This window comes from Theropithecus gelada, chromosome 12 (genome assembly GCF_003255815.1).
Source record: "Theropithecus gelada isolate Dixy chromosome 12, Tgel_1.0, whole genome shotgun sequence".
NCBI classification, from domain to species: domain Eukaryota; kingdom Metazoa; phylum Chordata; class Mammalia; order Primates; family Cercopithecidae; genus Theropithecus; species Theropithecus gelada.
Genome location: NC_037680.1, coordinates 83,173,781 through 83,188,758, shown reverse-complemented (window position 1 = coordinate 83,188,758; position 14,978 = coordinate 83,173,781). Strand labels below are relative to the sequence as shown.

At 41.0% G+C, this 14,978-nt stretch overlaps 1 pseudogene; it reads left to right on the top strand.

The window, feature by feature from the left end:
* The first annotated feature begins 709 nt into the window (after nt 1-709).
* Nucleotides 710-1,744, top strand: LOC112635875 (annotated as a pseudogene).
* The last annotated feature ends 13,234 nt before the right edge of the window (nt 1,745-14,978 follow it).

The following is a 14,978-nucleotide window of genomic DNA, read 5'->3' as shown; positions in this document are numbered from 1 at the left end:
GCAAATACTATACCATTTTATATAAGAGACTTGAGCATCCTCGAATTCTGGTATCTGCAGTGTTCCTGGAACCAACTCCCCACACATACAACTGTATCGAAAGCACCAACTGGTTTCTTTTGGCTGCCTGTATTAACATACAAGAGGAGCAAAATGAACTAAAAAAGTAATTCTTCAGTTTTTAACCAAAATTAGGAGAAATATACAGAATTTAGGGCTTTCTGGATTCAAAAATAAAACTTTCTCTTTTCTAGCTCCTCCAGGCAGCAAAAGATCCTGGAAGAGATGACCTGAGAGCAAAGACCAAATCCAGGACCCTTCTGGCAAAACATGATCCCAAGAGTAATTTTGCATCAGTGAGGTGGCTAATTTGTTGAGACCTTAGGAAGTGTTGAGGATATTCCTCATAGACTCTTTTATCTACACAGAAAGACTTCTAAGAACCTTAAATGGCATGTCTTATAAACAATCTCACCCAGACAATAGAGCTCCTGAGAATATTAAGACATTGTTCCACAGTACCCTGATTCCCAGGCCAAGGTAGGGGGGTCTGTCTCAAAAACAATTGTGCATGTGGCTTCTGTCTAATCAAGTGACCCTCTAAGATTTATAGGACACTTGCACAGTTTAAGAAATCTGTACTCATAAGGTACCATCAGCTTGGACTAAAAGACACAAACATAGTTTAAAATGAAAAGAAGTCTGAGATATGTTCATCGGCTTGCTCCTTTCTGCCCGTGGATGCCACCAAAGAAGCATCATTAAAGTCTCTCTTCTTCCTGCTGTCATGTCTAAATCAGAGTCTCCCAAAGAGCCCGAACAGCTGAGGAAGCTCTTCATTGGAGGGCTGAGCTTTGAAACAACTGGTGAGAGCCTGAGGAGCCATTTTGAGCAATGGAGAATGCTCAGAGACTGTGTGGTCATGAGAAATCCAAACACCCAGCGCGCCAGGGGCTTTGGGTTTGTCATATATGCCACTGTGGAGGAGGTGGATGCAGCCATGAATGCAAGGCCACACAAGGTGGATGGAAGAGTGTGGAACCAAAGAGAGCTGTCTCAAGAGAAGATTCTCAAAGACAGGGTGCCCACTTACTGTGAAAAAGATATTTGTTGGTGGCATTAAAGAAGATATTGAAGAACATCACTTTAGAGATTATTTTGAACAGATAGAAAAATTGAAGTGATTGAAATCAGGACTGACCAAGGCAGTGGCATGAAAAGGGACTTTGCCTTTGTAACCTTTGACGACGATGACTCTGTGGATAAGATTGTCATTCAGAAATACCTGTACTGTGAATGGCCACAACTGTGAAGTTAGGAAAGCCCTGTCAAAGCAAGGGATGGCTAGTGCTTCATCCAGCCAAAGAGGTCGAAGTGGTTCTGGAAACTTTGGTGGTGGTTGTGGAGGTGGTTTCGGTGGGAATGACAACTTTGGTCATGGAGGAAACTTCAATGGTTGTGGTGGCTTTGGTGGCAGCCACGGTGGTGGTGGATATGGTGGCAGTGGGGATGGCTATAATGGATTTGGTAATGATGGAAGCAATTTTGGAGGTGGTGAAAGCTACAATGACTTTGGCAATTACAACAATCAGTCTTCAAATTTTGGACCCATGAAGGAAGGATTGGAGGCAGAAGCTCTGGCCCCTGTGGTGGTGATGACCAATACTTAGCCAAACCATGAAACCAAGGTGGCTATGGCTGTTCCAGTAGCAGCAGTAACTATGGCAGTGGCAGAAGATTTTAATTAGGAAACAAAGCTTAGCAGAAGAGGAGAGCCAGAGAAGTGACAGGGAAGCTACAGGTTACAACAGATTTGTGAACTCAGCCAAGCACAGTGGTGGCATGGTCTAGCTGCTACAAAGAAGACATGGTTTAGACAAATACTCATGTGTATGGGCAAAAGACTCGAGGACTGTATTTGTAACTAATTGTATAACAGGTTATTTTAGTTTCTGTTCTGTGGAAAGTGTAAAGCATTCCAACAAAGGATTTTAATGTAGATTTTTTTTTTTTGCACCCATGTGATTGATTGCTAAATGTAATAGTCTGATAATGATGCTGAATAAATGTCTTTAAAAAAATGAAAAGAAGTCGCTGGGCACTAAGTTTATATTGATAGAAAGCTGAGGAAGCTACTCAGCTGTAAATATAGGCCATTTCTTATGCAAAAGGAAAGATGACTCAGAGGGTGAAAACAAAAGCCCAAGTGGTGGAACCAAGAGCCACAGAAGACTACTCTAGGGAGTAGAAATGAATTTTGGTCAAAGAATTGGCAACATTTTCTCAACTTAATTTCAGAATTGCTATGAACAAGCGACTGCTCTATGCTTCCTATTTTCCCTTTCATGAATGGGATTTCTATTTCAATTTTCCATCACTGCCTAGCCATTGTATTTGTCTGTTGGGTGGGAAGCAGATTCTTTGTCTTTTTACTTCATCAATCTTCAGGTTCACGGTAGCCGAACCCAAGAACCTTAGAAACCTTAAGCCAAACCCAAGAAACCTTAAGCTTGCCTAGATATGATTGAGGTGACATGATCCTGGATTTAAAGCTCAAACCTAATGCCATGATATAAGTAGACTTTAATGGCCTTGGAAGGGAGAAAAATGTATTTTGCATGGAGGAAGGACATACATCATTGAGAAACAGAGGGTGGACTGTGGTGGCTAGTCTCTAAGGATGGCCATCCATCGTACCATGGCACTTGGTATTCATATCCTTGCATAAAGCCCTCCCACATTGAATCTGGGCTGGGCTGTGACTTGAGTTAACCAGTAGAATAAAGCAGAAGTAATGCTACACTATTTCTAAGCCTAGTCTTTAAAAGGATGTACTGATTTTGTTTCCTGCATCTTGGAATGCTGGCTTTGAGAAACCCTAAGCTGCCGTGTAAGAAGTTCTGTGACAGAGGCCATATGGAGTGGCCATAAGAACAGAAGAGGTCTTGAGTCTGCTTAGAGAATGAACAGGCACAGTGATCCCAGTAAAGCCCAGATGACTCTAACCACAGTTACCAACTGACGGCAACCACATGAGAGACTCCAAGTGAAACAAGCAGAACTGCCCACCTGAGTCAACCCATGAAACTATGAGAGATAATAAAATGATGCTTATTTTAAGCCACTAGGTTTTAGAGAGACTTGTTAACAGCAAAGATGATCAAAACATACTTATTTACATGACTCCTGAGGACTCCATGGCAATGAGTTTGAACCTATCCACAACCAAGGCTCAGAAATATATAGGCATGTCCAGTGGGCTTGGGAAGAGGGCCACCATAAGCCAGACTCCAGAGAGGAGTGTGCCACAGTGAGCCAGGCCTGAGGATAAGTGTTGACTAGATGGAAACATTTGTTCTGAGTTCAAATGAGGCTCAACTTAAGCCACACTCATCCATCCACCTGGTTCCCTATATACTATGGGGCTAAAAAGCAAGATTATCAGAAAAAAAAAGTTAAAAAAAACCTTATCATCATGAGCCTAAGCAATTCTGCCAGAAAGATACCTTTTTTCTCTTCCACCTCACTCTCATCCCTTGTCCCAATCCCTACTGAAGAGTGGAGCCAAAAAAAATGTAACCAACAAACCAGAGAAAGGAGTGAACACCAAAGATGGGAAACAGGTTAGTTCCCCTGGGTACACACTCCAAGTACAGTAATAGAGAGTTAGGCACTATCAATGTGGACAATGTGGACAATCGTTATTAATAATTAATGAGGGACAATGAGGGAAGCTGCCGAAACAGAAGGCTGGCAGACATAGGCTGTTGACATAAACTATATGAGAAACAAACTCCCATTTTTGTAGATTCACAGAGAGAAGAAAGATTGAGGTAAGGTGAGAAGGTAAGGTGAGTGATGCTATTAATTAACATGCATATAGGGAAAAACAGTTGAAATCATCACATCCAGGAGCCAGAAACTTGTTGGAGACATTTGGGTTACATATGTGAATCCTTTATTGGACTTATCACAGTGAGCAAATACCATATTTTTAATCATCTTTCTATCTGTAGTTCCCAGGACCATGGCTGGTACAGAACAGGTCTCAGTCAATATTGGCTTAGAAGTATTATGGCAATCAGAAATAAATTAAAAAGTGGCTTAGTGTGGTCCAGCATTTTGGGAGACTGAGGCAGGCAGATCACTTGAGGTCAGGGGTTTGAGACCAGCCTGGCAAACATGGTAAAACCCCAACTCTACTAAAAAATACAAAAAAAAAAAAAAAAAAAATTAGCCAGGCATTGTGGTGCAGGCCTGTAATCCCAGCTTGGCAGGCTGAGGCAGGAGAATCGCTTGAACCCAGGAAGCAGAGATTGTGGTGAGCCAAGATGGTGCCACTGCACTCCAGCCTGGGCAACAGAGTGAGAGTCCATTTCAAAAAAAAAAAAGAGAGAGAGCTGTTCCAAGATGGCCGAATAGGAACAGCTCCAGTCTGTAGCTCCCAGTGTGATCGATCCAGAAGACGGGTGATTTCTGCATTTCCAACTGAGGTACCTGGTTCATCTCACTGGGTCTGGTTGGAGAGTGGGTGCAGCCCACAGAGGGTAAGCCGAAGCAGGGCAGGGTGTCGCCTCACCTGGGAAGTGCAAGGGGTCAGGGGATTTCCCTTTCCTAGCCAAGGGAAGTCATGACAGACTGTACCTGGAAAAATGGGACACTCCCACTCAACTGCTGCGCTTTTCCAACCATCTTAGAAAACGGCACACCAGATTATATCCTATGCCTGGTTCAGCAGGTCCCACACCCATGGAGCCTTGCTCACTGTTAGCACAGCAGTCTGAGATCGACCTGCAAGGCAGCAGCTGGCAGGGGGAGGGGCATCCGCCATTGCTGAGGCTTGAGTAGGTAAACAAAGTGGCTGGGAAGCTCGAACTGGGCAGAGCCCACCGCAGAGCAGCAAGGCTTGCTGCCTCTATAGGCTCCACCTCTGGGGGCAGGGCATAGCTGAACAAAAGACAGCAGAAACTTCTGCAGACTCAAATGTCTCTGTCTGACAGCTCTGAAGAGAGCAGTGGTTCTCTCAGCACAGTGTTTGAGCTCTGAGAACGGACAGATCGCCTCCTCAAGTGGGTCCCTGACCCCCAGGTAGCCTAACTGGGAGACACCTCCCAGTAGGGGTCGACTGACACCTCATACAGGTGGGTGCCCCTCTGTGACAAAGCTTCCAGAGGAAGGATCAGGCAGCAATATTTTCTGTTCTGCAATATTTTCTGTTCTGCAATATTTTCTGTTCTACAGCCTCCGCTGGTGATACCCAGGCAAACAGGGTCTGGAGTGAACCTCCAGCAAACTCCAACAGACCTGCAGCTGAGGGACCTGACTGTTAGAAGGAAAAATAACAAACAGAAAGGAATAGCATCAACATCAACAGAAAGGACATCCACACCAAAATCCCATCTATAGGTCACCAACATCAAAGACCAAAGGTAGATAAAACCACAAAGATGGGGAGAAACCAGAGCAGAAAAGCTGAAAATTCAAAAAATCAGAGCACCTCTTCTCCTCCAAAGCATCGTAGCTCCTCGCCAGCAACAGAACAAAGCTGGACAGAGAATGACTTTGACGAGTTGACAGAAGTAGGCTTCAGAAGGTCGGTAATAACAAACTTCTCTGAGCTAATGGAGGAAGTTTGAACCCATCTCAAGGAAGCTAAAAACCTTGAAAAAAGATTAGATGATTGGCTAACTGAATAAACAGAGTAGAGAACATCTTAAATGACCTGATGGAGCTGAAAACCATGGCATGAGAACTACGTGACACATGCACAAGCTTCAATAGCTGATTCAATCAAGTGGAAGAAAGGGTATCAGTGATTGAAGATGAAATTAATGAAATAAAGTGAGAAGTTTAGAGAAAAAACAGCAAAAAGGATGAACAAGTCCTCCAAGAAATAATAGGACTATGTGAAAAGACCAAATCTACATTTGATTGGTGTACCTGAAAGTGATGAGGAGAACGAAACCAAGTTGGAAAACACTCTTCAGGATATTACCCAGGAGAACTTCCCCAAACTAGCAAGGCAGGCCAACATTCAAATTCAGGAAATACATAGAACACCACAAAGATACTCCCCAAGAAAAGCAACCCCAAGACACATAATTGTCAGATTCACCAAGGTTGAAATAAAGGAAAAAATGTTAAGGGCAGCCAGAGAGAAAGGTCGGGTTGCCAACAAAGGGAAGCCCATCAGACTAATAGCAGATCTCTCAACAGAAACTCTACAAGCCAGAAGAGAGTGGGGGCCAATATTCAACATTCTTAAAGAAAAGAATTTTCAACCCAGAATTTCATATCCAGCCAAACTAAGCTTCATAAGTGAAGGAGAAATAAAATCCTTTACAGACAAGCAAATGCTGAGAGATTTTGTCACCACCAGACCTGTCTTATAGGAGCTCCTGAAGGAAGCACTAAACATGGAAAGGAAAAACCGGTACCAGTCACTGCAAAAACATGCCAAATTGTAAAGATCATGGATGCTATGAAGAAACTGCATCAATTAATGGGCAAAATAACCAGCTAACATCATAATGACAGGATCAAATTTACACATAACAATATTAACCTTAAATATAAATGGGCTAAATGCCCCAATTAAAAGACATAGACTGGCAAATTGGATAAAGAGTCAAGGCCCATCAGTGTGCTGTATTCAGGAGACCCATCTCATGTGCAAAGACACACATAGGCTCAAAATAAAGGGATAAAGGAAGATGTATCAAGCAAATGGAAAGCAAAAAAAAGCAGGGGTTGCAATCCTAGTCTCTGATAAAACAGACTTTAAACCACCAAAGATCAAAAGAGACAAAGAAGGCCATTACGTAATGGTAAAGGGATCAATTCAACAAGAAGAGCTAACTATCCTAAATATATATGCACTCAATACAGGAGCACCCAGATTCATAAAGCAAGTCCTTAGAGACCTACAAAGAGACTTAGACTCCCACACAATAATAATGGGAGACTTTAACACCCCACTGTCAATATTAGACAGATCAATGAGACAGAGGTTAACAAGGATATCCAGGACTTGAACTCAGCTCTGCACCAAGTGGACCTAATAAACATCTACAGAACTCTTCATACCAAATCAACAGAATATACATTTTTCTCAGCACCACATCACATGTATTCCAAACTTGAGAACATAATTGGAAGTAAAGCACTCCTCAGCAAACGTAAAAGAACAGAAATCACAACAAACTGTCTCTCAGACCACAGTGCAATCAAATTAGAACCCAGGATTAAGAAACTCACTCAAAATCACTCAACTACATGGAAACTGAACAACCTGCTGGGTAAATAATGAAATGAAGGCAGAAATAAAGATGTTCTTTGAAACCAATGAGAACAAAGACACAACATACCAGAATCTCTGGGGTACATATAAAGCAGTGTGTAGAGGGAAATTTATAGCATCAAATTCCCACAAGAGAAAGCAGGAAAGATCTAAAATCAACACCCTAACATCACAGTTAAAAGAACCAGAGAAGCAAGAGCAAACAAATTCAAAAGCTAGTAGAAGGCAAGAAATAACTGAGATCAGAGCAGAACTGAAGGAGATAGAGACACACAAAAAAAAAATCCTTCAAAAAATCAGTGAATCCAGGAGCTGGTTTTTTGAAAAGATCAACAAAATTGATAGACTGCTAGTAAAGAAGAAAAGAGAGAAGAATCAAATAGGCACAATAAAAAATTATAAAGGGGATATCACCACCAATCCCACAGAAATACAAACTACCATAGAGAATACTATACACACCTCTACACAAATGAACTAGAAAATCTAGAAGAAATGGATGAATTCCTGGACATATACACTCTCCTAAGACTAAACCAGGAAGAAGTGGAATTTCTGAATAGACCAATAACAGGCTCTGAAATTGAGCCAATAATTAATAGCCTGCCAACCAAAAAAAGTCCAAGACCAGATGGATTCATAGCCTAATTCTACCAGAGGTACAAAGAGGAGCTGCTACCATTCCTTCTGAAACCATTCCAATCAATAGAAAATAGGGAATCCTCCCTAACTCATTTTATGAGGCCAGCATCATCCTGATACCAAAGCCTGGCAAAGACACAACAAAAAAAAGAGATTTTTAGATCAATGTGCCTGATGAACATCGATGCAAAAATCCTCAATAAAATATTGGCAAACCAAATCCAGCAGCACATCAGAAAGCTTATCCACCACGATCAAGTCGGCTTCATCCCTGGGATGCAAGTCTGGTTCAACATACACGAATCAATAAACGTAGTCCTTCACATAAACAGAACCAATGATAGAAACCACTTGATTATCTCAATAGATGCAGAAAAGGCCTTCAACAAAATTCAACAGCCCTTCATGCTAAAAACTCTCAAGAAACTGGGTATTGATGGAACGTATCTCAAAATAATAAAAGCTATTTATGAAAAACCCACAGCCAATATCATACTGAATGGGCAAAAACTGGAAGCATTCCCTTGGAAAACCAGCACAAGACAAGGATGCCCTCTCTCACCACTCCTATTCAACATAGTGTTGGAAGTTCTGGCCACGGCAATCAGGCAAGAGAAAGAAATAAAGGGTATTGAATCAGGAAAAGAAGAAGTCACATTGCCCCTGTGACATGATTATACATTTAGTATAATCAGATGACATGTTTATACATTTAGAAAACCCCATCGTCTCAGCCCAAAATCTCCTTAAGCTGATAAGCAACTTCAGCCAAGTCTCAGGATACAAAACCAATGTGTGAAAATCACAAGCATTCTTATACACCAATAACAGACTGACAGAGAGTCAAATCATGAGTGAACTCCCATTCACCATTCATAATTGCTACAAAGAGAATAAAATACCTAGGAATCCAACTTACAAGGGATGTGAAGGACCTCTTCAAGGAGAATACAAATCACTGCTCAACAAAATAAAAGAGGACACAAACAAATGGAAGAACATACCATGCTCATGGATAGGAGGAATAAATATCGTGAAAATGGCCATACTGCCCAAGGTAATTTATAGATTCAATGCCATCCCCATCAAGCTACCAATGACTTTCTTCACAGAATTGAAAAAAACTACTTTAAAGTTCATATGGAACCAAAATAGAGCCCGCATTGGAAAGACAATCCTAAGCAAAAAAAAAAAAACAAAGCATCATGCTACCTGACTTCAAACTATATACTACAAGGCTACAGTAACCAAAACAGCATGGTACTGGTACCAAAACAGAGATATAGACCAATGGAACAGAACAGAGGTCTCAGAAATAACACCACACATCTACAACCATCTGATCTTTGACAAACCTGATAAAAAGAAATGGAGAAAAAATTCCCTATTTAATAAATGATACTGGGAAAACTGGCTAGCCATATGTAGAAAGATGAAACTGGATCCCTTCCTTACACCTAATACAAAAATTAATTCAAGGTGGATTAAAGACTTAAATGTTAGACCTGAAACCATAAAAACCCTAGAAGAAAACCTAGGCAATACCATTCAGGACATAGGCATGGGCAAGGACTTCATGACTAAAACACCAAAAGCAACGGCAACAAAAGCCAAAATAGACAAATGGGATCTAATTAAACTAAAGAACTACTGCACAGCAAAAGAAACTACCATCAGAGTGAACAGGCAACCTACAGAATGGGAGAAAAGTTTTGCAATCTACCCATCTGACAAAGGGCTATTATCCAGAATCTACGCAGAACTTAAACAAATTTACAAGAAAAAAATCAAACAACTCCATCAAACAGTGGGAGAAGGATATGAAGAGATACTTCTCAAAAGAAGACATTTATGCAGCCAACAGACATACAAAAAAAAAAGGCTCATCATCACTGGTCATTAGAGAAATGCAAATCAAAACCACAATGTGATGCCATCTCATGCCAGTTAGAATGACAATCATTAAAAAGTCAGGAAACAACAGATGCTGGAGAGGATGTGGAGAAATAGGAACACTTTTACACTGTTGGTGGGAGTGTAAATTGGTTCAACCATTGTGGAAGACAGTGTGGTGATTCCTCAAGGATCTAGAACTAGAAATGCCATTTGACCCAGCCATCCCATTACTGGGTATATACCCAAAGGATTATAAATCATGCTACTCTAAAGACACATGCACATGTATGTTTATTGTGGCACTATTCACAATAGCAAAGACTTGGAACCAACCCAAATGTCCATCAGTGACAGACTGGATTAAGAAAATGTGGCACATATACACCATGGAATACTGTGCAGCCATAAAAAAGGATGAGTTCATGTCCTTTGCAGGGACATGGATGAAGCTGGAAACCATCATTCTGAGCAAACTATCACAAGGACAGAAAACCAAACACCGCATGTTCTCACTCATAGGTGGGGACTGAACAATGAGAACACTAGGACACAGGGAGGGGAACATAACACACTGGGGCCTATCAGGGAGTAGGGGGTTGGGGGAGGGATAGCATTAGGAGAAATACCCAATGTAAATGATGAGTTAATGGTTGCAGCAAACCAACATGGCACATGTAGGTATACATGTGTAACAAGGCTGCACATTGTGCACATGTACCCTAGAACTTAAAGTATAATAATAATAAAAAAGAAAGAAATGAAAAAGTTATAATGACCTGAACTGGAGTCAAATATGCATTATGGATTTATCTGTTATTATTTGGAATGGCCCTTTGTGTTTAAGTCAAACTACAGTTGCCGTATGTCAGGTAGAAAAGTCACTGGTAAATACTAAGAGTAAAATATGAGTCATCCCAATTAACATTGGCTATAACTCAACCAAAGGGAGGATGTCCAGAAATATAGTCAATCGGTGATGACAGAGAGGTGTGATAATGAGTCTTTTTACTATTAGAGGAATCCATTTGTCTCATCAATCACCTTCCATGTGCAGAAATCTAAGGGGAATAATACCATCTCCTTAAGAAAGTGACAGATCAAGACAAAGAACACACACTTACTGAGAACCCGTTTACACAGTACAGAAAAGTCCTGTTAATTGTGTTACTTCTCCTGACACCTTCCTTAATAAACACCCTGAGGTTACTAGGATAACACGAGGAAGTCAGAGCCTAGTTTGACTGATGGATACTTAAGAAACTTTCTTGATTTCATGATACCAAGTTCCAGGACTCAACTTTGATAACGGTTATATGAAGTAGTTGCAGTTTTTGCCATTACTTTTAATGGAAAAAAATCGCAATTACTTTTGCAGAAACCTAATATGTCCCTGCCCGTGGCACAGTACTTTTCACAATTCCTGCCCAGTTCAGTTTCTCCCTCCTATTGTTACCAGACCCCACCACTCACCCAAGTTAGCCTTTGGCTCGGGGGTTTCCTTAGTATTGTCGCCTCCTTGTCATCAGAAAGATGTTGCCAGACCCCATGGGTCGGTGTGGACATGAAGCAACAATACTAAGGAAACCCCCGACCGAAAGGCTAACCTGAGTGAGTGGTGGGTCCAGTAACCTCTTTCTGGCGAACCACTGAAGGGACTAAAGTGAGTGGTGGGGTCCGGTAACATCTTTAGGACGAACCATGTTGGGGATGATACTGAAGGAAACTCCCTACCCCCCGCCCTAAAGGAAATAGACTGCAGCACTGATTGGCCGATTTGGGGTAAGTGGTGGGGTACCCGGGTAAATTATGAGATTGGGTTAGAGGCCCAATTTAGGACCTTGTTTAGCATATCATCAAGAAATAACCATAAAAATGGGCAACCAGGGCTGGGCGCGGTGGCTCACGCCTGTAATCCCAGCACTTTGGGAGGCTGAGGCGGGCAGATCACAAGGTCAGGAGATTGAGACCATCCAGGCTAACACTGTGAAACCCTGTCTCTACTAAAAAAAAAAAAGAAAGAAAAAGAAAAAAAAAAATTAGCCGAACATGGTGGCACGCCCCTGTAGTCCCAGCTACTCAGGAGGCTGAGGCAGGAGAATGGTGTGAACCAGGGGGGTGGAGTTGGCAGTGAGCCGAAATCAGGCCACCGCACTTCAGCCTGGGCAGCAGAGCCAGACTCCATCTCAAAAAAAAAGTGGGGGGAGGGGCAATCAGCAGCCCTCGGGGCTGCTCTGTCTATGGAGTAGCTATTCTTTTATTCCTTTGCTTTCTTAATAAACTTGCTTTCACTTTACTCTGTCAACTTGCTCTGAATTCTTTCTTGCGTGAAATCCAAGAACCCTCTCCTGGGGTCTGCATCTGGACCCCTTTCCAGTAACACTGTCATCATTCAAACCACACCCAATAATAATTAGGAAGACTTTTGTTAGGAGAGACTGCAAATATAATTTCCTTCAATTCAGTTTGGGTTTTTTGGGAGGGCAGTGGGTAGGTGTTCAGGGAACACACCTGTTTTTTTCCAGTTATACTGAGGTATAACTGACAAATAAAAATTATATATATACACATATATTTACAGTATATGCGATGTTTTGATATGTATCTAATTGAGAAATGACTACCACAATCAAGCTAATTAACATGCTCATCACTTCGCATAGATTTTTTGTTTGTAGTGAGAACATTTAAGATCTACTCCTAAACAAACTTCAAGTATAAAATAACAGTATTTTTAACTATAGTCACCTAGTCACCATGCTGTGTATTAGACGTATGGAACTTATTTTCCTTCAATTCAGTTTTGCTCATCTTTTGGAGTCTTATCCATTGTTTTCTTTTGGGAGGCTCTTGTACTTACCCATTAGCTGTGGAGAAAATCCCAGACAGGTCTATAGCCTCACACGGCCTGAATCATATTGCATCTCCAACATCCAATAAATACTAACTTTACATAAATCCTAAGGACACTATTTAATTATAGACCAAACATAAAAAATAAAAATAAAAATAAAAAAACTATAAAAAGCTTCTGTTGGTGTTGGCCACTAAAATCCATTTTACCTTCTTCTGGTAAGTGAACTTTTTTCAGAACTCATCTTTCTCCTGCTTTCAATATGTGAGTTTCAGAAGAGTTGAGCCCACAGCGTGGTCCAGGGGTGGGCATATAACCTGGGCTTAGCTAGTTGGAACCACACTGGCCATAGTAATTGGTCCATTGATGGGTCTATTATTCACTTAAACACACTGAAGCTAATTCTACACATTTGCTAGAGCAACTGAGAGAGGGGCTTCCTTCCCATCTTCCCACCATAAGAGGGATTTTGCCTGAGAAAAAAGCCAATATAGAAGAAAGCAAAGCTGATAACTGAAGAAAGAGAGCTTGGTAACATCTACTCTTGAACTTTCCAGGTAGGTGAATCAAGAAATTCTCCCTTATACTTAAAATCTATTTGAGTTGGGTTTTCTATGATTAAAACTGAAAGTTTTCTGACATAAAGACATTTAAAAATTTTTAAGACATGGAGGAATGTTGATGTTGCTATGGATTAGTCTAAGATATAAAAGGGATATGGGGATGCACTTGGAACCCCACAGTTGGTATGAAAATTATTTTAAGCTGAAGATATTTGAGATTTAACAGATGTGGAAAGAAGCCTTCTAGGAGCTTCCCTTACATTACTAGAAGCAGCAACTTGTGGGAAAAGAGGCTTCCATATACTCCTTCTTTAGAGCAAGTCTACTCCCAAGAAGAAAACTGAGAGTACATCTACCTCCTCCTCTCTGGAGGAGTTTCACGGCCATGAAGAAGACAAAAGAGTTCCTGCATGAACAAACGTGATCATAAACTTTCTTATCTCCTACTTGTTCTCCTAAAACCCATTTTTCTTTCCTAAAGAAATCTATTTGTTCTTCTCATAGAAGTATTTTCTACCACCTCCCTTTTTCCTACTGGGGTATGTAAACGTCAATTATTTATCAAGCTAGCTACTTCTTTTGTTAGTTCTATATGTATATGAATAACATGCCTTTTCCTCTTGTTTGTCTGTCTTTTGTCAGTTTAATTTGCAGGCCCCTGTTATTGAACATAAGAGGGTAGAGGAAGTCTTTTCCTCCCAACAAAGACAAAAGGAAGAGGATAAATGCTGAGGTATCCATGAGCTGCCAACTCTGGGTACCCAGTTCCCAATTCCACCTGCATAGCCACCTTTAATCAGGGTAATGGACAATAAGCAGACCAAGTCAAGGAAACATGCCATTAAAAAAAAAAAAAAAGTAGTAATTTTTACATTTAAAAAATGTGGCCAGGCATGATGGCTCACATCTGTAATCCCAGCACTTTGGGAGGCCAAGATGGGTGGATTGGTTGAGCCCAAGAGTTCCAGATCAGCCTGAGCAACATAGTGAGACTCCATCTCTACAAAAAATACAAAAATTAGCCAGGCATAGTGGCACACACCTGTAGTCCCAGCTACTCAGGAGGCTGAGGCAGGAGGATCTCTTGAGCCCGGGAAGCAGAGGTTGCAGTAAGCCATGATTGCACCACTGCACTCTAGCCTGGGCAACAGAGGGAGACCTTGTCTAAAAAAAAAAAAAAAAGTTAATGATTTTCAAGTACTTATGGATATTTACTTAAACAATTTCTTAAGTTGACATTTCACCATTTTGTAAACTCCAAAGAATGCGTTATCTGAAAGTACACTAAGTCATCTATCATTCCTCAGGAAATGGCCATCATCTGATTCCTAACTGGTCTACTATTTATATGTTTTGCTGACTCATGGTTCTACCTGAGGCGAAGGTCTTCCAAACTGGCTACTGGGCACTTCAGCCTAAAATCTCAGAAAAAAAACTCATCATCCCCATTCCCTGATCACTCCCAACCTCCCAACATCCATACCCCCTAGTGATTATCTGATCTGTAAGTTTCCTTTTATTTAAATGCTGAATCTGTCCCAGAAATACTTCCAAGCCGTGGAACATTCTATGACCAGCTGGAATTAAAGTTATGCTAACAAAGAGCTTGGCACCTTCTCTTGCAAGTTGTAAAGTTAAATACAATAGTCCTTCCTGGATCTCTAAGGCCTACTCTATCTTTATTTCCATAGTACATATTTTTAATACCTAGAAATAACAAAATAAA